At 39.4% G+C, this 23,999-nt stretch overlaps 1 protein-coding gene across 43 annotated transcripts in view; it reads right to left on the reverse strand.

Moving 5' to 3' along the window:
* Nucleotides 1-23,999, reverse strand: part of BMPR1B (bone morphogenetic protein receptor type 1B) — a 500,524-nt gene that overhangs the window by 190,816 nt on the left and 285,709 nt on the right. For 3 of the 43 annotated variants that reach the window (XM_084970868.1, XM_021100420.2, XM_021100414.2), the window contains exon 1: nt 19,062-19,117. The gene's annotated coding sequence lies outside the window, so the exon portion shown is untranslated. 43 annotated transcript variants of the gene reach the window in all.

Here is a 23,999-nt window from a genome sequence, read left to right on the forward strand (position 1 = left end):
AATGTTTGTGGCAGCACTCTATACAATAGCCAAGACATGGAAACAACCTAAATGCCCATCGACAGAGAAGTGGATCAAGAAGATGTAGTACATATACACAATGGAACATTACTCAGCCATTAAAAGCAAAGAAATGATGCCATTTGCAGCAACATGGATGGACCTAGAAATTATCTAAATGAAGTCAGTCAGACAATGAGACACCAACATCCAATGCTATCACTGACATGTGCAATCTAAAAAAAGGACACATTGAACTTCTTTGCAGAACAGATACTGACTCACAGACTTTGAAAAACTTACGGTTTCCAAAAGATATCGGTTGGGAGGTGAGGGGATGGTGGGGGTTTGGGATGGAAATGCTCTAAAATTGGGTTGTGATGATCGTTGTGCAACTATAAATGTTAAATAAAAAATCTACTGAGTTACAAAAAAAAAAAAAAGAAATAGACTCACAGACATAGAAAATAAACTTATGGTTGCCAAAGGGGAAAGGGGGTGGGAGGGATAAATTAGGAGTTTGGTATTAACACAAACATATTACCCTATATAAAATAAAGTACAAGGACTGCTGTATGGCACAGGGAACTATATTCTATGTCTTGTAATAACTTATAAAGGAAAAGAATCTGAAAAAGAATATATAGATATATCTTAATCACTTTGCTATATACCTGAAACAACACTGTAAATCAACTATCCTTCAATAACATTTTTTAAAAAATTATTGAATTTGGAGTTCCCGTCATGGCTCAGTGGTTAACAAATCTGACGAGGAACCATGAGGTGTGGGTTCGATCCCTGGCCCCGCTCAGTCGGTTCGGGATCTGGCATTGCCATGAGCTGTGGTGTAGGTTCCAGACACGGCTTGGATCTGATGTTGCTGTGGCTCTGGTGTAGGCCTGTGGCTGTAACTCTGATTAGACCCCTAGCCTGGAAACCTCCACATGCCACAGGTGCAGCACTAGAAAAGGCAGAACAACAACAAAAAAAAATTATTGAATTAGTTTAAATTTGATAATAAAAACATTTTAAAAATCAGTATTAGTAGAAAAAATAATTTGTTTAAAGAAAGCAAATAAACAACACAGCTAAAGTTACAGCTAACAAAACACGACACTGAATAAAAATTATATATTTTAAGTGGACTTAATTCTTTCCAAAATACTTTGTACACATGACTCATAAAACTCCTTCAAAGAAGATTTTATGTTATCTATAGCTTGAACAATGGGTTTTTTTTCACCTTATTATTTACTGCAAGGGAAAAAATATTCAAGAAATAAAGATATTGTACATATTACATTCTGCATTAATACTATTTAAATACTTCTAATTCCTTAAAGATTCTGAGGATACATTTTACATATTGTAATATATGTATGTAGTAGCATATATATTGTAATATATATATTTTGTAATAGATACACACACACGATAAATGATCACCCAAACCTTCAATACAAACAAAGGCAATACGATGCAATGTCAGAGAAAATCAGGGGGTTCCTGTCGTGGCTCAGCAGAAATGAATCAGCCTAGTATCCATGGGGACACCGGTTTGAGCTCTGGCCTCACTCAGGGGTTAAGGATCTGGCATTGCTATGAGCTGTGGTGTAGGTTGCAGAAGTAGCTCAGATCTGGCACTGCTGTAGCTGTGGCGTAGACCAGCGGCGACAGCTCTGAATGGATTCCTAGACTGGGAACCTCTACATGCCACAGGAACAAAAAAAAAAAAACAACAACAAAAATCAAATAATTTTAAAAAAGGAAAATCAATCTTAAAAGCATTTAGGCACCTTATTTTAAACTATTATTTTTAAATAAGATCATATTCTACTTTTATCCATCAATAAATAATCAATAAAAGAAAAAAGTCTATCAATAATAATAAAATAAAAATGCTAATTAAATAGGATCTTTGTCATGTCAGGCTTGATAATATCAAGAAGAGAAATAGATATGGAGTTGCTGCCTGTGGCTGAGGCATCTCTGAGTTAAATCAGGGTGGTACATGTTTACCCACATTTTAATTGTCATGTGAAACTAAACACTGAAGTTAACTGGCACAAGTGATAGAGGTGAGGACCAATTTTTTTTTTTTTTTTGGCTGCACTCTGTGGCGTATGGAAGTTCCCAGCTCAGGGATCAAACCCATGCCACAGAGTGACCCAAGCCATAGCAGTGACAATGTCAGATCCTTAACCCACTGAGCCACCAGGGAACTCCTAAATTGTTTTTCTTTAAAGTAAAAAGTAGAATAATAAAGGGCCTAAGTAAACATTAGTTTTTAGTAATGACTAATTCAATTAATAAAAATGTTGAGTTCAAACACCAATGGGATCATACTATTCCAACCAGTGGGATGGTCAAACAATTTTTTACTTAAATCAAATTGAACCTTTCTAAAACACATCTATTCCTAGAGAGAAAACAGTTATTTTTGTTTATCATATTCCACAGGCCAGTTCTCTCATTTCACAAGGATTGAAACTGAGACTCTGGGGGGTTGAATGACTTTCTACAAAGTCTGTCAGTGAATCAGAGGCATCAGTTCCTCCAAAACCTGACAATTCTACCTAGTTTCCCTGACACCTCTTACAAGTCCCTTGCCTCCCTCCTTGGAGGATATATTCTAAATTCTCACAAACACTTGTTTATGATGCCAATATGCTACCAAAAACTGAATGGCCTCTGGAGGACACCTCTGGTTTATTTAAGAGATAGAAAATGCATCTTAAAGAGCATGTCACACGACAGGCTGAGCTCATCTGTCAAACTGAGAACAGACACGTTTTCCATTTCATGCGATGTTAGAAGTAGTACCTTGAAATCACCATCAAGTGATCAATCACCCCCTCTGGTTCAAGATTTAGTAATAGCAAAACTCCCCCCGAAATATTATTTTGTTCGAGTAATTGAGGTATATGAAGTGTATAAAAGAAGTGCAGTAAATAACAAAGCATTGAGAAGTACAGCCATTACTTAAAACTTCATGAAAGCACCCCATTTTTTTACACTTAAGAAACCACAAGGCAATAACACAGTACACATCAACTCCTTAGCAGACTTCTAAACTTAAAGACACAATCATCTGACTAAGTTAAAATTTCAGTCTGCAAATATTTATTAAGCATATACTATGTGCCAGGTACTGTTATAACAATTGAAGGTACTTATGGGAATAAAGCAGGCAAAATTCCTTGCCCAAATGGAGCTTACACTGCAGTGGGGGAGACAAATAATAAGCAAGATTTAAAAATGAAATATGTCCTGCTAGTCATGAGAAAACTAAAGCAGAGAAGGAAGCGTTCTGCTCTACTAATTCTGTTATTGCAGCAAGAACACAGGCTCCTAACCCTAAAATGCAAATAGGACGTTGTTAAAATAATCAGGATGCAATGGGGGTGGGGTGAGGTGGGGGAAGGCTTTGTGACAGGCTATGAGTTTTCTGAGAATATTGCTCAATGTTAAAATAAAGGCCTTCAGGTTTGGAATAGAAGAAAGAGCCCAGTCTGCTAGCCAACTACAGGTGTCTAACGAACAAACGTCTCAGGGGCAGAATGCAGTCTCAGGGGTGGGTGGCACACGGTGGAGCCAGGAGACCTGGGATGGAGAGGTGAACTGCGACTGCCCAGCAAAACTGCTGGAAAATCCACAAAACAAGTATGAGTGAAACTAGGAAAAACATGTAGGTCATCAGGGAAATGTGACAACGGAAACCGGAGTACTGGGTAAGGGTGGATGCAGGAGAGTAAGACCCCGTTACTCTGGAACATGGGCTAGGGTACAAGAGCACAATGGTGCCAACTCACCAATCAGGAAACTCACTAATCTGAAAGGTCTTACATCCTCATTGACTTGGCCCAGGATGGATGCTCAGGTTGTCTCAAATACGAGAGGCCCACAGGCTGTGGGCCTGCCACCTGCCCAGTCCATGAGCTGCCTTCAAGTTCTAGCATAAGGATCAAAGCTAAAACGAACTTCAGGAATACAAAATGACTAAGTTGGCTGCTTCTCAAATACTCCTCCTAGCATTTCAGCATCTAAAATGGTAGCGTAAATTTCCTAACATTTTTTAGTCTGATAAAGATAGCTAGTTTTTTTGTTTGTTTTGTTTCTGTTTTTGTTTTTGTCTTTTTAGGACCACACCTGCAGCATATGGGAGGTTCCCAGGCTAGGGGTCTAATCCGAGATGTAGCTGCCAGCCTATACCACAGCCACAGCAATGGCAGATCCAAGCTGCATCAGCTCACGGCAACACTGGATCCTTAACCCACTGAGCGAGGCCAGGGATCGAACCCACAACCTCATGGTTCCTAGTTGAATTTGTTTTTTTGTTTTTTTTGTCTTTTTGCCTTTTTTTGAGCCGTTCCTGCAGCATATGGGAGCTCCCAGGCTAGGGGGTCAATTGGAGCTGTAGCCACTGGCCTACACCAGAGCCACAGCAACGCGGGATCCGAGCCGTGTCTGCGACCTACACCACAGCTCATGGCAAGGCCGAATCCTTAACCCATTGAGCAAGGCCAGGGATCGAGCCTGCAACCTCATGGTTCCCAGTCAGATTCATTAACCACTGTGCCACGATGGGAACTCTGATATCTAACTTTTAAAAAAGCATATTTTTGCGCAGAACTCAGGATAGCATTTTCATTTTCTCACTTTAAAAGGCAAGCCATGAAAAATGGCTTTCTTAAACTTGCCCTTATTTTTTATAATTAATTACTCACCATGTCCACGAGCTTAGCATTACCGGGTTCCTCTGTGGAGGCCCAGTGAGAATTTGTCATAAGGAGGGAAGGAGATGGGGGGGGCACACTAGCCAGGTATAAGTAATCACATGGTCTCTAGCTACCTCTTTCAGCGACAAAAATAAGCCATGCAAATATTATTAAACAACGGCATCTGGAGAGATGCCAGGAAAGTCCGGAGATGACAAAAAGAAATACAGTGGCTCTGGATGCAAAGTCACAAGCATCGTTAATACTTATATAGCTAAAAAGAAAAGTAACTAATGATGCGTTATCATCACCATCTGTATGGAGATACCCTCCACGTGAGATCAAGAATATGGTCATGTGTGATGTCACATGTTCCCTAATAAATTTCTGCATCTGACTTGCTTTGAGCTCCTAGAGTACCACAATCAGAATTTTTCATGTTCTATTTGATTAAACAGTTAGAGGAAAATCGATCTCTTTCACATGGACAAGAACACCTGTAAATTAAAGTTATCTACTCCAAAGTCATCCAATCCAGACGTTAATAAGAAAACAGAATGCAATTACAGAAAGTCACTTTACAGTCAATGGGGTCGATACTTACAATCTGTAATGAAACTGCTACATTTACAAGACTGCCTACTTTCTGAATGGCTCTAGTTCTAGGCAGGCTGTTTGACTCCATACGCTTAAGCCCAAGAAAGGTGACGAAGGGGTCTGTGCGTCTACTTAACAGAGCTGGAGACGGAATCCAAGGTCTGCAAGTGTGTGGTCTTGGTCAGAAGAGGAAAACTACCCCTGAATGCCACGGATTTATTTTTCTGTAAACTTACGGACCTTGAAAACAACCCAGCTTTTGAGATGGGATCTCCTCCCCACGTATCAGGATTATGTAAAATTACCTCCCAGGCTTGGTTTGACTGCCTCCTCTTGTCACCTCCCAAGATAAAAGATTTCACGGCCGACTGACTTGCGTTTCTCCAAGGGCCTGCATTCCCTTCATGGAACTTCCAGGATCTCTCCTTCAATTTTCCCACACTATCTCTTAGGATATAGCTGGCTGTGTTCATGAAAAGTTTTCAGTGTTAACCTACCATATAAAATAATATTTTCAATGACTGCATGTGATCTGAATTGAGGCATCATATTTTAGGTTTTCAACTCTTAATGGTACTTTAAGTTCAAGCTATTAAAATGCAAAAGTTCTCAGACTTGACAATGAAGTCATAAACTCTCTTGAGAACATTCATGCCATATACACATAGCCAAGGGAAGGTTCTGCTCGCCTGCCATTACGGCCAATGTTGTTTCCATTCTAATAGTGGTTTCTCGACCATCATCTAACCCTGAGGTGGGGCCAAGGGGCTCTGTGAAGTTCCCACAGGAGCCCAGAGGGGAGCTGGGCGAGGGGTATTCAAACACGGCAGTTCTGCTTTTATCTTTTATATACTGGACTTCTGATAAAATTTATTGGAAGAAAAGTATCTCCCTGTGAAGAAAGTACTCACGTCTTCATTCGTGATCAATTAACACAGCTGAGTTCTGTGCTATGTGACAGACACAAACATAAAAGAAAGAAATCTTTTGCTTTCAACAAATCAAGTTACTCATTTGACAATCAGGTTCTGAGTGTCCGTTGGGTGCCAGGTACTGAGCTCTACAGTGGGAAATCTGATGGTGAACACAGAGCTGCAGGTCTGGCCTGGGGTCAAGTAAGTGGTGAACTAGAAGGATGTTCAAAGAATACAAAGAAATACAACACACAACTGCGATAACTGGCATGAGGAAAGCTGCAAGACAAAGGAGAGCATATGGCCAGAAAACTTCAATCTATGGAGACACTGTGTGGTAGAGGTGAAAATAACTGTGTGAACTCCTACCTATTACAATTCGAAGTGCTCACTAATAAGTCTGCACAAGGCTCTAGACTAGCACAGAGGAGCCAGTGACGCGCTCAGCAAGAGGGAAGGGACACTTTACAATGAAGGTGCCATTCAGGCTTCACCTAGGAAGAGTTAACAAGGACACATTATATTGCAGAAAAAGGCTGGCAGGAAAAAAAGGGGGAGAGGAGAATTCTCCAGACAGAGGTTTTGCTTGTGCAAAAGGAACAGAAATTTTAAAAAGGGCAAGCCCTCAAGGATGAAGTAAAAGGTCTTCTCAAAGAAGAAATGAAATCACAAACAACATGCAAGAAAGCCTTGTATACTACTCTACAAACCAAGATTTAACCTGCACAACCTGCCATGCAGGTGACATGGGGTCAACTCAAGGCTGTAATCAGGAGTGTGAGATTATCAGCACTGCATTCCAGAAAACTCACCCAGAAAGCAGTAAGAAAGATAATAGACCAGAATAGAGAAGACTGGTGGCCAAGAGACCAATCAGAAGCGGCCACTCTTTTACAAGCCAAGGATCACTACAGATGTGGATGCGTTTTGGGTTTCCTACCGTATGCCGGCATTTGAAAAGTTTGTTAAATCAATTAATAAATGGATACAAAATAATGCTGGCATGCTAGACCAGGGCAGCAATATAAAGAATTATAAAAGACAAGCAAAAATGGCATGACCTGATGGCATAGCAAACAGGAGGTCACTGAAAGGTTTTGGTCAGAGAAGGGACATAGTGCAAACCCTGCTTAAGAAAGCTTACCATGTTGCGATGTATCAGAGAGAACGAGTAAATGACAGAATCAAGACTGATTTAAGAATGCTTGCAACAAGACAGCTAATGAAGTTCAAACATGAGCTAGACGTGTTTAGCCTGATAAGGACTGATATAAACACAGGAAAAGAAAGATGAAAAAGACCAATTTTCAAAGAAAAATCAATGAGGTCAATCAATAGATGAGACCAGCATTTTTTTTTTTCTATTAAGGGGCAGATCATAAATGTTTTAGCTTTGAGGGTCAAATGGTCTGTAACAGAGCTACTCAACTCTACCCCCATACCAAAGAAGCAGCCACTGCCAGCCAGAGACGATGTGCAGGCAAATGGGCATGGCTGTGTTCCAAAAAAGCTTTATTTACAGAACAGGCAGTAGGCTGGATTTGGCCAGAAGACCACAGTTTACTGACTCTAAGAATAAAAGCAGCTGGGGAGGGTGTATCAGTCATGACTGGGTTCAGCTATGAATGAATCCAAAATAACAGTGGTTTAAACAATAGAGAAGTTGACTTCCATCTCCTAAACAAAATCCCCAGGTAAAAGATAGGTGTGGCATGGCATCTCCGCAATTCCAAAAACCTAGTCTTGCCATCATCAAAAAGTCTATAAACAATAAGTGCTAGAGAGGGTGTGGAGAAAAAGGAACCCCCGTACACTGTTGGTGGGATTGTAAATTGGTGCAACCACTGTGGAAAACAGTTTGGAGATGCCTCAGAAAACTAAAACTAGAACTACCACTTGATCCAACAATCCCACTCCTGGGCATCTATCCAGAGAAAACCATGACTCGAAAAGACACATGTACTCCAATGTTCATTGCAGCACTGTAAACAATAGCCAAGACATGGAAACAACCTAAATGCCCATCGACAGAGGAGTGGATCAAGAAGATGTGGTACATATACGCAATGGAACATTACTCACCCATTAAAAGCAAAGAAATGATGCCATTTGCAGCAACATGGATGGACCTAGAAATTACCATGCTAAGTGAAATCAGTCAAACAATGAGACACCAACATCAAATGCTATCACTGACATGTGCAATCTGAAAAAAAGGACAGAATGAACTTCTTTGCAGAACAGATACTGACTCACGGACTTTGAAAAACTTATGGTTTCCAAAGGATATCGGTTGAGGGGTAGGGGATGTGCTGGGGGTTTGGGATAGAAATGCTCTAAAATTGGGTTGTGATGATCACTGTATAACTATAAATGTAATAAATTCATTGAGTAACAAAAAAAGATCAGGAAAAGGGGTGTAATGTACAACATGATACGTATAATTAACGCTACTGTATGTTATATACAAAAATAGGGTAAATCCTAAGAGTCCTTATCACAAGGAAATATTTTAAGTTTTTATTTCACTTTGTACCTTATGAGACAAATGTTTACTAAATTTCCTGTGATAATCTTTTCATGATAAATGCAAGTGAAATCATTACGCTGGACACCTTAAACTTATCGTGCTGTGTTTCAATTATATTTTGGTAAAACTGTCAGGAAAAAGGTCTAAAAAATAAAAATGCCACCTGCAAAAAACAAAACAAAACAAAACAAAAAACCTAGTCTCTTTCGATACTGTTTTCACACCATCCTCCACCTGTGACTGCCAGCTCTTGGTTCAAGATCTCTGCTTGAGGTCCAGCCATCAATCAGCCTTCCAACAAAGCAGGGAAGAGGAGCAGAAAAAGATATACCATCCTAAGTGACTAGACAGAGTTCCCAGTGATAAAAAGAAGGATCCCATTGCTAATCCATCCCGAAGGCACTTACGATGGAACACGTAACGTGAGAAAAATGAATGCACACATGTAAGGTAACCGGGTCACCATGCTGTACAGTAGGAAAAAACAAATAAACAAAAAAAAACAAACATATATATATACACACATATAAATAAATGATAAAAAATAAATTAAAAAAAAGATATACCCTTCACCCTGAAAACAATTCTGTAACTCATAAAACCTTTTTACTTGGCTGTCTACTGTCACATAAAGGCCAAAAAAAGACTGCACTTGTTTCAAAGTGAATGGCAAAACGTCTTAAGCCTTTTTCATTCATTCTAAACCAGAAAATATTTTTGTTCACTTCTTGATTGCTGGCTTGTATAAAATTTCTTATTGGCTGAAAGTTACTCAATAAACTGTTTTCCTTCTGTCTGAAGTAATAAAACTATACAACACTATAAACATTTTCCACGTTTAACTCCAAGATACTTGGCCTTCTGGCTAGAAACAGTAGAGCTTTTGTTTTTAAAATTAAAGCAGCCCCTTAGACCTAATTTACCTCAGAATGCCCAATAATTTTTTTCTTGTTATGTTCGAATGTAACTATCACCTATTCCGAAAACACATGGATACACCAGAGATGGACCTCACTTACTCTGGCTGTCCCTGAAAATGGTTCACTGACACAAAGAATAGGAAAAATGGAGTTCCCTGTCCTGGCTTAGCGGCAATGAACCCAACTAGTATCCCTGAAGACGTGGGTTTGATCCCGGGTCTTGTTCAGTGGGTTAAGGATCCAGCATTGCTGTGAACAGTGGGGTAGCTTGCATATGCGGCTCAGATCCCAAGTTGCTGTGGCTGTGGCATAAGCTGGCAGATGCACCCCCAATTAGACCTCTAGCCTGGGAACCTCCATATGTCTTGGAGGTTCCAAGGTTTTAGGTGCCAAAAAAAAAAAAAAAAAAAAAACACAAAGAATAAGAAAAACAACAATGTCTAAAGATCTCCTGAAGAGTCTAGTTCACAGGAGATTTATGCTATGAAATTATGTTCAAGGTAAGCAAGAGTCAATACTACAGCTACAATGGGGAGATAATGCCCTCGCAATGGTAACAGAGATGCAGTATTTCCTTTTATTGAGACATAAGTTGACTTTTCTTAAAAGACAACGCATGACTAAAACTGCCATCATAAACCAACAGCTTTGCAGTTTTTCCCTTCGTATTAACAAAAAGAGAAAAAAATTAGCATCCCAGAAAATCCCAACAAGTTAAGAGGAGAGGTTGGTCCTTAGGATCACACAATAATGCAAGACGTGTTGACGCTAACTCTCAATTTAAACAGTAATTCAAGAGCTGTTAAGCTTTTCCTTAAACACTGAATACATGCACACAATTCAATTAACATTTAAATCTCCGAAGACTGATTTTTATGAGAAGACGACTAATTTCTTGATTGTTTCTCACATGGACCTTTTTTATGTTTTCACTTTTAAGGGGACTGCAAAACTAATAAATAATGCACAAAACTTTCCAAGTTGCACGTAAAGTCATACTCTCTAGCCCAGATTTGCTTTCAGATATGTCTCAACTCACATAATATTTTTATTACCTGACATTTTAATAAGCAAAGATCAAAAACTTCACTAGCCAAAGCACTTCCAAGGCTCTGTGAAGTAAATTAACTTTATGAAATGGAACCCAACTACGTATTTTTGTAATGAAATTTTATATGACATTTCAGGAAAGAATGCTGTCCTTATAAAGATAGCCCATGTGGCTCAAACAAGAATATTGGTAAAAAAAAAAATATTTAAAAGAAATGTGAGAAGGAACACTTTAATAATCAAAAGGAATAGTCAACCTTCAGGAGCCTCTGTAAAATGCTTACTGACTCTCCCAGGGATTACCCCCAGATCCGACCTGACTGGCCTGAGAAGGGTCCCTTGACCTTATTTTTCTGGCAGAGACAGAGGAGGGGAGAGCATGTGAACGCACTGGCTCAGGGCGCACCACGAGGCTTACGAGACCACTGGCCACCCAAGAATTACCATGAATAGCTAACAAGATCATTTCAAATGTTTTGACAGGTATTAGCTGTAAAGCAGTATGTGAAATATGTTTCATATTAAAAACATACAGAAATGTCTACAGTAAAAAAATAAGTAAATACAAATATTTTTGACCCTCCTAAAATTCTTCTCACATCACACTCCAGTTCAATAATCTTTATCCAGCCTGGTTTTCAAGCAACTCTAAAATCTATTCTCCCCCTCACCTTATGGGCACTTAACCTCTCATGTCTTCCCAGTGCAGAGCTCTTTTCCCACCAAATCAGCTTTCTCACTTTTTTCCAACCGTATTAAGCTCATTCCAAACTGAATTTTTTTTTTTTCTTTTTATAGCCGTGCCTATGGTACATGAAAGTTCCCAGGCTAGGGGTCAAACTGGAGCTACAGCCACTGGCCTATACCACAGCCACAGCAACACCAGATCCAAGCCACATCTGCAACCCACACCGCAGCTCATGGCAATGCCAGATCCTTAACCCACTGAGCAAGGCCAGGGATCGAACCTGCATCCTCACAATACCAGTCTGGTTCTTAACCAGCTCAACCACAACGGGAACTCCCAAACTCACCATCATTTACTTCTAAGTCTTGACCTTTGGCTTAAACTTGCACTACCACCCTCACCCCCCAGGAAAACCCTCCGTGTTCTCAGATGACCCATCCTGACCACGCTCACCTGAGACCAGTGCTCCAATTCCACCCCACCACTGCTGGTCTTTTGATGCTACACACTACCCGAGAACCCTTACAGAAGCAACAATCATTTCTGAATAAGCTCTAATACGGTGGAGCTGCTGCGAGAGTCTGAACTGCGTTTCCCCAGAATTATATGTTGAAGCCCCAGTTACCTCAGAATGTGACTGTATTTGGAGAGAGAGGGCTGTTAAGGGGGTAATTAAGTTATAACTAGGCTGTTAGGGTTCTTTCTAATTCAACAAGACTGCTGTTCTTAAAAGAAGAAGAGGTCAGGACACAGGGAGAGACATCAAGAATGTGTGTCCACAAACGGATGACCATAGGAAGAGGTAGCAAGAGGGCAGCCATCTGCAAGCCCAGGAGAAAGGCCTCTGATGCCTGCACTTTGACCTTGGCCTTTCAGCCTAAAAAACTGTGAGAAAATCAATTTCTGCTGTGAAACCCCCCAGCATGAGATACGTCGTTACGGCCGCCCTAGCAGACTAATACCCCTGCCATACGCCCAGACACTGTCTAGTGTCTTCCTCACAGTAACCACTTAATCCTCAACACAGCTCTGTGTGTTAGGCGTGGTTACTGTTCGAGAAAACCGAAAGAAATGAAGTCATCTGTTCAGGTCTCAACGGAGACCCTTGCAGCAAGTAGAATCTAGGTCTCCTTTCCTCTGAAGCTCATGATATTAAACACCACGTTTTACTGAGTCTATGTGGATGATCCAAAGATAACACTATTACCACTAGCACTGCTGACGGATGATGAAATGATAGATCGAGAAGCAGAAAGCTTCTCTTTTGCTTTTTTTTTTTTTTCCTTTTTCTTTCATATATGTTTTAAGAACACATGCAGTAGTCAAGTTCCATAATTAAGAATGGCCTATTTAAAAGAGTTGTTTTAGAAAAGCTTCAAGGATACAATTTGGCACATCTATGTTTATCTTGGTTCCATCCAGATTCTTACTTCAAATCAAACATGAATGATAAGCCACACTAGCCAGGACCTAATAAAATTTATCATATTTCACTGAATCAAATGCCTGCATTTTTTTTCTTTTTACATTGCAACACCCTGGCGAAAGGTACCTGTTTCATCAGTAACACCACCACTACGGGCATGTTTTCACATAGTTAGCTCTGAAAATGGACTGTATCTTGTGTCTGAGAGTTGATAAAGGCTTTGATTCACTAATTGGACTTGAAGAAAAAAATGAATAAGCACAAGACCATCTATGAAGCATCCTTGGGATAAGCTCAAGTAACACAGGAAAGGCAGATCAAAGAAAAATGTTTCTCATCTACACCTGTACTGTAGACAAGAGGGGAAAAAAAAAAAACAGAGAGAAATCAAAGAGCAAATGCTAGATTTCAAACATCCTCAAGTCTCCCAAGAAATACAGAAAGGAAGAACCACAAAGAATTGCTATACATGTTCTCCCACCCACACACTCCGAAAGGAAAATAACACCCAACCGAGGCAGACGCCATGGGCCCAGTCTGTCCATAAAGTGGAAACCAGTCTCACACTTTATAATCACACCTTCCATACCACCATGGACGGCAGGCCTCCTGCGTGAGGCATCGAGTTTCACAGCCATGCTCAAACACAGGATTGTTAACACTAAGCCACAGCAAGATCTGTGACTGAGAAGGAAGAATGATAGGTAAATACCCGCATGAAATATGGCCCCAATTAGAGAACTCCACAACTCTTGCTCTACAGATTATCTGTTATTTGGGCAAATGAATAAACCAGCAACAATTGAATGCTGGGTGCATCAACACAGCAATCAGTTACACTTTAAGAGACTTTATTTTTAACACAATCAAGTCTGCTCACCTTTAGCCACCTACCTCTTAAATGATTTCTATTTCTATTAGAAACTAAATGATTCCCTTTAATGTCAGAAGGAATACAGCCTACATCTCATTAGAAAAAGACACAGTTACAAACTGAAATCAAGACCGTTATTTTGATGAGTGAAAAAAATGATGTATTTCAATTTTTTTCTTTAAACAACATAATAAAAATCAAAGTCTATTTCCACTAAAAGGCTGCCCAAAACACTGCTGACGGGATTTGCCAATGATCCACAATTTATGTTATAAAGTTTGACAAGAGTACACTAAGTCTATCAAAGTTGTTCAAAAGCAAATTCTAGTCTGTTACTGGCACCCAACTAGCTAGAAATTAAATCCAGAACTCTATCACCGTAAATATTTTGCAAACTCAATACTCAACTTATTCTTGCTAGAGATGAGCTTTACCAGTTGTTTTTAATCAGACAAATCAGCAACCTTTAAAATCTGGTGAGCTGACCTAAGTTATAAAAGAAGTTATAAAATTATAAAATAAGCTACTCCACATTCCAAACCCATGAAAGCATTTTATCTTTTTGTGTTGTTGTTGATAATTATATTATGACCTTATGGGGAGGGAACCATCATAAAAACAACTTTCATTTAAAATAAATTAAAACAAAGATTAAAAGGCATGATTAAAGAAAATATGATGGAACATAATCTCAAAACGTTGGATCTCGAGAAACTGTAAAGGTTTGTTAAACTTGTAATTACGATATCTGATCACTTGTAATGGAACATGATGGAGACTAATGTGAAAAAAAGAATGTATCTATATATGTATGTATAACTGGGTCAGCTTGCTGTATAGCAGAAATTTACAGAACATTGTAAATCAAGTATAATAAAAAAAATTTCTTAGGAGTTCCCATTGTGGTGCAGCAGAAACAAATCTGACTAGGAATCATGAGGCTGTGGGTTCGATCCCTGGCCTCGCTTAGTGGGTTAAAGATCCAACGTTGCAGTGAGCTGTGGTGTAGGTCGCAGACGCAGCTCAGATCCTGCGTTGCTGTGGCTCTGGCGTAGGCCAGCACCTTAGCTCCAATGAGACCCCTAGCCTGGGAACCTCATATGCCATAGGTGCGGCCCTTAAAAAAAAAAAAAAAATTTTTTTAATAAATTTGTAATCATGACCACAACTAAATGAAACCTATTGGCAACATCGAATTCCTTATTTTTAACGTAGGGATAATAGCAGTTCCTGTCTCAAAGATTTATTGTAATAATTAAATGTGTTAATATGTATGAAGCACTAAGAACAGTTGCTTAACAAATGCTATGTTAGTATTTGCTCTTAGGATATTAGTGTATAAGCTGTTAGTATTAACATAAGCATTATCAGCATTATCTGAAGGCTTAGTTCAGCTTAATCTATTCACACATAACTCTAAGCTGTACCCGACAGGAAGCCTTTTCTCACTAACCCAACTCTGACAGACATGGCTTTCTTCTAAACTCCTGCTTTCTGTTAGTCTAATCATATATCAGAAAATTTGGTTACAATATTTTTTTTTTGCTTTTTAGGGCCACACCTTCAGCATGTGGAAGTTCCCAGGTTAAGGGTCGAATCAGACCTGCATCTGCCAACCTATATCACAGCTCACAGCAACAATGGATCTTAGTCCACGGTGTGAGGCCAGGGATCAAACCAGCATCCTCATGGATACTAGTCGGGTTTGTTACCTATGAGGCACAACGGGATCTCCAGGTTACAATTTCAATTATTCACTGTTGAGCATGTTAATCTATAACGAAATGGGTTATAACAGCCTTTAAAAAGAGACCACGAGTACACCACGTCTGCTGTCTTTTCTGGTTCTCAAGCCTCAGACTCTTAGGAGAGCACCTTCCTTCAGAGCAGAGAACACACACACACTGGATCATCTCCACCAACGCCAGTCACACGTGAGGCAGAAGGGGGTGAAAGCTGAGAACACTGTAAAGGTTCCGATGAGGGTCCTGCCTTGTAGAAAGAGAACTATGCATACTAGAAAAGAGGTTACGTTCCAGTTAAATCATGTGACTGTTATAATCCGCGCTGGGTAGAATTCTTAAGGAAAAAACCTTCAGTGTAAAGGGGTTAGGAAAGACCTAATGGAGACAGATGGTGAATGTGAAGAGTAAGCCTTAAATAACAGAAGAACTACCAGTTAAAGAGCATCGACACCACGGTAAATAATGTCCATTTAATAAGAAAAAATAGCTAACATATACTAGGTGTTCTGTATACGTCAGGAACTATTTTAAATGCTTTATAAATATTAACACATTTGATCCTCAAAATATCCCTGTGAGGGTAGGCACTATTGTTTCCATCTTAAAAATACGAAAGTGAGCCCCGGCAAAGGTTTCATGATGTCCTCCGTGATCATAAAGCTATGAAGTGGAATGGCTGCGTTATAATCCCAGGAATTTGGGCTCTCAAGTCCCTACTCTTTATCATTACGTTAAACTACTCTCTTCACGAGCTTATGTAATTTTCAACCATCCTGCAAAGGATGTCATGCATTCCACATACTGTAATCTATGTAAACAGAGCCCCCAGAGTCGTACGGTGCACAGTTTGAGCCGCTGTATACAGCACCCATAATGATCTGCATCACAGAAGTAGAAAGTTTAATAATTTATCCAGATTCGCACGGTTGGTACAATCAAAATCTGAAACAGGGTCAGTCTCACTCTTTTCACTCAGGCATACAATCAGGAAAGCCAAGACAGAATAATGAGCAAGATTGGTTCTGGGACCCAAAGAGTAGACCAGTTTGGTTTGGTAAGAGAAAGAAGAAAGAAAAAGGATAAAGGTACTGGTTCATTTCCCATCTGATCTCTATGGTCTTGGTGAGAGAAAAAAGCCAGTGAGTGTTTCTGAAAAGCACAGTGTATAAAACACTGTCCTCAAGCGAACCTACCTATATTATATTATACTACAAAAATGAACTGTGTACCAGTGTTTTACAAGTGAATCTCCACTGGGGAAAAAAAAAATCAAGAAGCAACAAAGAACAACTGTGGGCTCTGCCTAAGGGAGGTGGCAGCAATGGATGGGGTCTAAACCAAACACGTAAGTGCTAAAAATAGAGCTGTCACAGAATGTAATTCATTAATGGATGTAAAAGTTACTCTGAAAATAGAAAAGCTCTTACAAATAGAAAATGCTCCTACCTACAGGGAAGCAAGGAATTGGATAAAGGGTGGGATGAGAATGCAGTATTGTTTTTCAAGATCAACTGGAGTCTATATTATGCAATGTGGTCTCATTTTTGTATTTGCATTTGCACTATTTTAAGTTCCCAGAATAACATTCAGAAAAATGTACGAACAATGAATTACAAAGTAAACCATAACTGTACTCATTACACTTAAATATGTACTACGTAAATCTCAAATGACTAGGGAAAAAAGACTCAAATAAGCAAACAGATAAGCAAATAAGATGTCCTTCAGCAGAAGGTGGACGGATAAACTGTGGTATATCCACACAACAGAATTTTATTCAGTGCTAAAAAGAAATGAGTTCTCAAGTCATGAAAAGATTATGATCATTAGACAACTACAGAGGTGATAAATTCATTTGAGTAATAAAAAAAAATGGAAAAAAAAAGACATGGAGGAGACTTCACATGCATATTAGTAAATGAAGGAAGTCAAATCAAAAAGGTTACATACTTTATGATCACAACTATATGTATAAAAAGCAAACCTATGAAGCCAGTAAAAAGATTAGTGGTTGCCAAGGGAGGGGATAAATAGGCAGAGTCTTCTGGATTTTTAGGGCAGTGAAAATACCACAGTGATAGGTACATGCATGTCATACCTTTGTCCACACCTACAGTGCACCACCACCACCACCACCACCAAGTGTCGACTGTTACAGAAACCATAAACTTTGGGTGATTACAATGTGTCAGTGCAAGTTCACCAACTGCTGCAAAAGTACCATTCTGGAAGGGGATGCTGAGAGCAAAGAATGTGTGGGAGCAGGGGGTATACACCCATCTCTACACCTTCCCCCTCGATTTTGCTGTGAACCTAAAACAGCTCTTAAAAAACAAAGCCTTAATATAAATAAACAGACAACAACAAAACATCCAAGAACTTTCTGGCCTCATGACCTGCACATGTGAAGCACTTATTCATGCTGCTACTTAGAGGCTGGAACACTTTGAGAAAAATAACATTTCTTAAGACAGTATTAATCTGATACTCCTTTTGCAGAAGTCATTTGATCCTCAGCAACTGCATCCTACAGGAATGAACACACCCATTTTGTAGATAAGAAAAACTGAGGCTTGGTTAAGAAATCCATCTAGGGGACTCATCAAGGGGGAAGATGTAGCAGTCCACAGATCTTTCCTTGATGAGGCTGTAGCGGCCTTTTGAAGACAGGATTACACATTCCAAAAGCTGCTTCTTCCACCACTAAACCATTATGTCTCAAAGGTCTAAGTATCGGTCAATTCAGTCAAAATTTCACAAATCTGAATAGGTTTACTTTTACGATCCCTGGCTCTTATAAAAGGAAATTACCTGACAGCCCCCATCAGGTACTCTTTTTCTATCACCTCCCAGTAAAGCTCAATGAGCTTCAGATGCCTCTACCTTCCTGTAAAACTACGTTCCCTAAAGGGAATCCCAACTAACGTTTTCATAGGCAATGAGGAAAGAATTTAATGGAAAATACTAAAACCGAGGGCTGAATGAGAGTTGTTTTTCTCCGCACAATAAGAATTCTGGAAAAGACATACAACCCGCTCCAAATACTCAGCAGGAACTGGAGAGAGGACCAAAAAAAAAAAAACCTGCAAAAGTGATATGAAGCAGTCTGTGGCACGGTCTTCTGTACTTGATAATGAAACTGAACGTTTCTTCTTTAAAAGGTTGTGATTTTTAAAAATTAGAGCTGTCTTTAAACGCTACCATAGAAGAGGCATGTATACACAAAAGTCAGAGATAATTAACACCTATTTCTTTTCTATCAATTAGGAGGTCTTTGTTCACCAGATTCAAAATCTGGTGATAATTTTGATAATAATTTTGATAATTTTGAATTTCCATTATTCCACATGTAGAAGCTGAGGAAGCCCAAATTATTTTCTCTGAGGAAGTACCATCGTTTCTGTCTGGCACACAATTAATAGTCCGGAAAGAATGAATTTTCAGGTGGAGAAAAATTAGAAATATAAATCCATCCTTGAAACGAAAAGCTCATCTCTTAACTCACTTTACCTTTTGTCCTTCCCAGAACACAATTTATTGACAAGTACATTGACCCTAAGTTAAACATTTCACAAAATAAAGCAATGTTTAATTACCTGTTTGATGGCACACCTTTTGCCTACCTTCATTCACTCTTGTCAGAGACACTAATAAACTGCTTTAAACCTTGCACAGCCTCCAGACCGGCCGCACAGCCACACCCACACTGCTCAGAAAGAAACGCTCCACCACCTCCCACCCCAGGCTCATCTCCCTGTTCTACACAAGCCCAGGCAAAGACTGATTTAGCAAATCCGAGCTGAAACCTAGACACCTGTAGTTTAAGAGGGGAGAGGAAAAAAAAAAAAAAAAAAAAAAAAAAAACCCAACTGAAAAATAAAGAGGAAAAAAAGGCCCCAGGAGATTCTGTCACGCAGCCTGCATTCTGGACTACAGTTTCCCATTTACAAATGATAAAATCTAAGCTCAGAGAGTTACAGAAGTTGCCAATGTCACATGGTCAGCTACAAAGGACCCCAGAGTGTATGGACCTCTGAGCTCTTAGAGAACCTGAGCTCCTCAAGGGTGAGAACCACAAAGTCTCATCTCTTCTTGTTGTTCCTTTTTATTTTCCTTTGTTCTTAACTTCTATCTCAGTGAGAAAGATTAGATACCTCAACAGTGCTCTCTGCTCATCTAGTTTCAGGCAGAAATATTGGTTTTGTACTTTAAATACACTATTTGCCTTGGGAACTGAGAACGTGTGCCCGAGACTGAGGAACCGGGCAGGTTCCTTCTCTTGCGCTCTTTCTTCCACGTTCCTCATTTCGGGTGTCCTCTATGCTTCTCAACTCACTTGCTTCTTTGGTGGGATGACTGCACAAATACCACCTGGTAAGAACAAGGGCACTCCGATAGGTTGGAACTCTAAGTACCGACTACAGTGTGAGCACCTGGTTTGACAGGGGAAACAAGCTATGACCAGGAAGAGACTTCAGGGCAGAAGCGTGAGGTCAGAAAGCGTTGGCTAAAAAATCTGGGCTCTCCCTGGTCTGGTGTGTGTCACTGGACGTGCTACCTGTTCCCAAGAGCAACACGTCTGTCTCACGGGATTGTGAGAATTAAATGAATTTGCATATGTAAAGGACTTAACACCTAATGCAGTCCAGGAGTTGCAGCAACAGGTGCAGCAGTGTGATCTGAATGGGTGAGAACTAGAAGAAGCAAGGGAAGCCTGTTAGGGCAAGCGTAGCTCTGGACTGAAACCGTGAATAGCCAGAGGGGATGTGTTGGAGGCGGCCTCTTTTCCACGAAGAGAATGACACTGCAAGAAGGAATGGTGCTAAAGGAGCCAAGACAGGCCAGAAATCAAATCAACTAACCACCCCTGGCTACTTGTCCAGCTGGTCCTAGTATCACATGAAGGTATGTGTCCTGACTACAAAATCCTGCTTGCTAGCAAGAACATTACTTCAGCTAACACGTTTGAATTTAATATCTATTCTACCCCTAATCACAGGGCGGTACAAGTAAAGAAAGAATCCAGCCCTCAAGGAACTTCTAATCTAACAGAGTAAGTCACATAAGTGACAGCCACTCATTAGTTCAAAGAAGCAGTTATCGAGGAAGAACTGTGACGATGTTTTTTAAATATGCTTCTTCCATTTCAATACTCCTAAGCGATCTTACACCAGCAAGTCTTTCACTTTATCCAGCTCGTTAAATCTACCCGCACTGCTACACAAGCATGTCAGCAGTATGAAGTCCATCTAGTAGTTACAGCTGGAATTTTGTTAACTCAAAAATAATACTTGTTACCAGAGTCCAGGAGATGCAGCTTAAATTTTCTTACCAGACTTATTCAATATACACATAATTAATCTCCCATGTTGGAGTGAGAGCAATCAACCTAAATGTAATTCACAAGAATACACAGATTATGACTGCATGTCTTTTCTACTAAGAGTCAGTATCCTCCCCGGAATATGAACTTTTGAATATCATACTATAAACTGCAGGTTCTCATCTCAAAATATAGCATTTGAAAGAGAACATCATTTATGTAATGTTGGCTTTTTGACTTGACTAAAAAATTCAGTGACTGAAGCTAAAACCTGTCAATTCAAAATTCACTCATAATTCATAATTTTATGCTATTCTTAAGTATATGTAGGATAAGTTCAGTTCTTTCCACTGAAAAATCAATTCTATGTAGCTCATTTCAAATTTGCTCCAGTGCTTTCTGTAAGAAGCTTTCCCCCGAGCAATTTTTCCACTATGTATTAGATGCCTCACTCATAAAAATGAACTCTCATCTATCAAACTAAGTGATACATGAACACAATGGAAAAATTGATAAAAGTTTGAAATTACTACTCTCTGACAAATTTGAGCTTTTTTTTGCGGGGGGAGGGTTGAACTGGAGATACAGATACTGGCTTACATCGCAGCCACGAGGGATCTCTGAAGCACTGAACGAGGCCAGGGATCGAACCCGCAGCCTCATGGATATCAGTCAGATTCGTTTCCACTGTGCCACAATGGGAACTCCCAAATTTGACATTTTTAAAAGCTACAATTTTCCTTTCATTTTTACTGGGATTATGAAAAATGTTTTACATTCTTACATTGCTGAGCAAGAATTAACCAATCCCCACTCAAAAAGGGAGTGACGACAACAACAATCTGAAAAATTAAAAAGAGTTTGTTGCTGAAAGATTCATTAGCGGGAACTCGAATATACTCCCTGATAGTGCACGGCAGGATTCACTTCTTTTAGCAAGGGTTATACATGATTATCTGTGAGATCACTGTAACGTGAAGAGTCTAGATTGATAACCAAACAGGGAATCATAAAAAGTATCCTTTCATTTTCTCATGTCAGGAACTTTGATCTCTCTTGTTTAAAATACAATGCAGAATTTTACATAACCCAGTAAAAGTCATTATGTCCTAGTTATTGTTTTTTTTTTTTTGGCTTTTGAGGCCCACACCCGTGGCATATGGAGGTTCCCAAGTCTAATCAGAGCTGCAGCTGCCAGCCTATGCCACAGCCACAGCAATGCCAGATCCAAGGCGTGTCTTTGACCTACACCCCAGCTCACGGCAACGCCAAATCCTTAACCCACTGAGCGAACCCAGGGATCGATCCTGCTACCTCTTGATTCCTAGTCAGATTCATTTCCACTGCGCCATGACGGGAATTCCCATTACTCTTTTTTTCCACTACAAAAAACAGACACATATAGAAGGTATAGTTTGTCCATGCAAATCACAGTAATAAATTATTATGCAAAAAGAAAAAGTCTGATAAAGGCACAATATGTAAAGAACTTTTCGGGTAGGTCTATACCCGTTAAATAAATTTCTCTGATAAATGATTTATTTTCTTCACTATTTTACAGATTAGAAACAGATGCATTTATTATCCTACACATCATACTCCAGATATTTTTTTCACATAATCTATTCCATTAGATTCTTACCTTTATGCTAAAAGTAAATATTTTTTTTTATCATCATCATGGAAAACAATTCTTATCTTCTATTTAAAGCTGGGACACTCAAATGCTGGAAAATCTGATAGTTTCAGAATAAAATTCAGGCTATGTTACCTCTGTTGATGCAAACTGTGATTCTCATCGCTTTGCTAAGTTACACTGAACGAGAGGTAAAGCAAAACCTTTCAGGGAATGTGCTAAATGACAGTCACCGCTGTTTTCCCCAGTTGTGTTATGAAATGTTCCATACATGGGGCCCATGTCATTACTAGATCTGTTAACAGTTTCACAGCTCAGAGCTGGGCTTCATTTGTTAAGCATCAAGCTGCCCTATCACTAGTATAGAGCTGAAAAGGTTGTTATGGTTCATAATGTAAAACTCACAAAAGTGCACAGCTGCTGTTCATATTCTCAAAGAAGTCTGTTACAACAATGATGTCACGGAAAAAGGCTGGAATCTATTACATGTCTCAGACAGCCAAGCCATTCAATCTCTCCAGTCAATGCAGGTATACAGGTTGCACCATAAACATTATGGTAGCATTACAATAAGGCAAAAAGTTCATTACAAAAAAAAAAAAAATCACTGAGGGCAGGTTAATTAGGGCTTATTTATAGCTTCACTTACCACTGGAACCACCTAAAAATACAATGTCACCATCAAACTGACAACTGTATTGTGAATCACAAAGCTTTGCAATCACAAATAATTAGGCCTTTGAAGGAAATGATACAAGGCCATCTAAATAAAGAAAACAATTTCCCTTTACCTACCATACAAATCTATACAGGAAGTGGATGAATTCTCTGGTTTCCAGAGAAATGCAAAGCAATAATGCATTACTAATTTTAAGAGTTCATCTATGAATTTAAAACAAAAACAAAACTGCTACCACTTGTCAGGGCACAGAATGTTAGCTTCCCACCCTGGCAGATGGCAGAGGCGATGTAGAGGAGGAGCCTGGCTTCTTTCTTTCAGTCTTTTTCTTAGCAAAACACACAAACCATTTTCCAAGTGAGGATTTCTAAAGTGCATTTAGAGATATATAAATATTAGTTTATACTATATACATTTGCGGCATTTTGACTATTTCCATGAAATTCCAAATTAAAGAGAAATTCTGAGTATCTTTTGTATGTGCAAAAGTATCAATAGTATCTTTTGAATGTGCAAAAGATGCCATTAAAATGATTTGAATGCCCTTGAGATAAAAACAGAGCAGATGCCAGAGATGGAAAAATGCCTGAACTCTAGCTCCAAAGCTGCCACCTTCAACAAGTCATCTACCAGCATTCAATTTCAATGTCTTTTACTTTCAAAATGAAAACCACGAGAAACAGTGGTACATGAAGTCCCACCTTCCGCCAACAGCATTAATATTTCTCAACCTACAGGCATCAGGTGTGGGAGGACCAAGCATCTGAAGGATGACAGCTAAGCCATGCGTGATTCAGGGCCCCGTCCTGAGCACTGAACGCATGCTAATTCATTTAACCTTCTAACAAACCATGTAGCAGGGACCATCATTATCCTCATTTAAAGATGAAGATGCG

This window comes from Sus scrofa, chromosome 8 (genome assembly GCF_054392235.1).
Source record: "Sus scrofa isolate SSC_HxYL_T2T_F1_AM1 chromosome 8, Sscrofa_HxYL_maternal_Yorkshire_Landrace_v2.0, whole genome shotgun sequence".
Lineage (NCBI taxonomy): Eukaryota > Metazoa > Chordata > Mammalia > Artiodactyla > Suidae > Sus > Sus scrofa.